Source organism: Rhinopithecus bieti, unplaced genomic scaffold, assembly GCF_001698545.2.
Source record: "Rhinopithecus bieti isolate Rb0 unplaced genomic scaffold, ASM169854v2 scaffold_18746, whole genome shotgun sequence".
Lineage (NCBI taxonomy): Eukaryota > Metazoa > Chordata > Mammalia > Primates > Cercopithecidae > Rhinopithecus > Rhinopithecus bieti.
The window spans coordinates 284,945-286,532 of NW_016809365.1; positions in this window are offsets into that span (position 1 = coordinate 284,945).

Sequence of the window (1,588 nt, forward strand, 5' to 3'; positions counted from 1 at the left end):
TTTTTTGAGATGGGGTCTCGCTCTGTCACCCAGGCTGGAGTGCAGTGGCACGATCTCGGATCACTGCAAGCTCCGCCTCCCGGGTACACCTATTCTCCTGCCTCAGCCTCCCAACTAGCTAGGACTACAGGCGCCTGCCACCACACCCGGCTAATTTTTTGTATTTTTAGTAGAGACAGGGTTTCAGCGTGTTAGCCAGGATGGTCTCGATCTCCTGACCTCGTGATCCACCCGCCTCGGCCTCCCAAAGTGCTGGGATTACAGGCGTGAGTCACTGTGCCCGGCCTATACTTTCTATTTCCTCTTTACAAAGTCTTCGTTTCTATTCCTTCTCCCCATTTCCCCATTTCTATTAATTAGCTACCATTTGGCATACAGCTGTTAAAACACAAATATGTCTAGAAAACACTTTTTTCCTTTTTTTTTTTTTTTTTTTTGAGACGGAGTCTAGCTCAGTTGCCAGGCTGGAATGCAGGAGTGCAGTGGCGCGATCTCGGCTCACTGCAACCTCTGCCTCACACCAGGTTCAAGTGATTCTCCTGCGTCAGCCTCCCCAGTAGCTAGGATTACGGCACATGCTGCCACGCTCAGCTAATTTTTGTAATTTTAGCAGAGACGGGGTTACACCATGTTGGCCAGGATGGTCTCGATCTCTTGACCTCATGATTCGCCCGCCTTGGCTTCCCAAAGTGCTGGGATTACAGGTGTGACCACCGTGCCCGGCCTACAAATCACTTCTAAATGTGTTTTTTTCAGTGAACATGTTGCCAAACATTACTCTGGACCCCTGCCCCAGTAAACCACTGGACACAAATGGGAATCAGGTTATCATTTCCTCATTTCATCTGGTGTGGTTAATGCTTATGCAGAAGGGGACTGGTGATTTCAGAGAGTTCAAAGGTGAAATCTGTGTCGTAGCAAATAAATGATTGGTCCCAGTTGAGACATTTACTATTAGGATTACTTACTTCAAAATGTGTACCTAGCATATTAAAATGCAGAAAATTAGTAAGATACAGAAGTTCTCTGTTTTGCACACAGAATAGCCATTCATATCTTTTGGGAACATTAGCATAGACCTTGGTGTTTTTCAGGCTTTTTCAAATAATAATGTGTTGAGGGTTTTTTGAAATCCTCAGGAGGTAAAGCAGCATATAAATTGAAATTGTTATTATCAAAGGCCCATTTTCATTTCCGACCAGTTTGTCAGGGACCATTGTTCTAATTTACATATGGCCAAAAGCTGCAGATCTATGCAGTGCTGTCTGTTGTTGCTCCCTCTGTGGTTAGTTTTACAGTGAGAAAATTTCTATGGTTGGCTTTATCACTGAAGTTGAAAGGCTAATGATATTGACCGAATGGGATAAGAGGAATTTCATCTGATGCATGGTAAGAAAAATGAGTTCCTATTTTATCTAATACTGTATTGGAAATAAGAAACTTACATGTAAAAACATTACTTTAAAAGAAGCAGAGAGAAAAAGAAAGAATAAAGATTTAATGTGGCTTCCAGATATTCACTCTTCAAAGGATTACAATTTGTGTATTTGACTTTCTTAAAAAATAAAAGTCAAAATATCAAACCTTA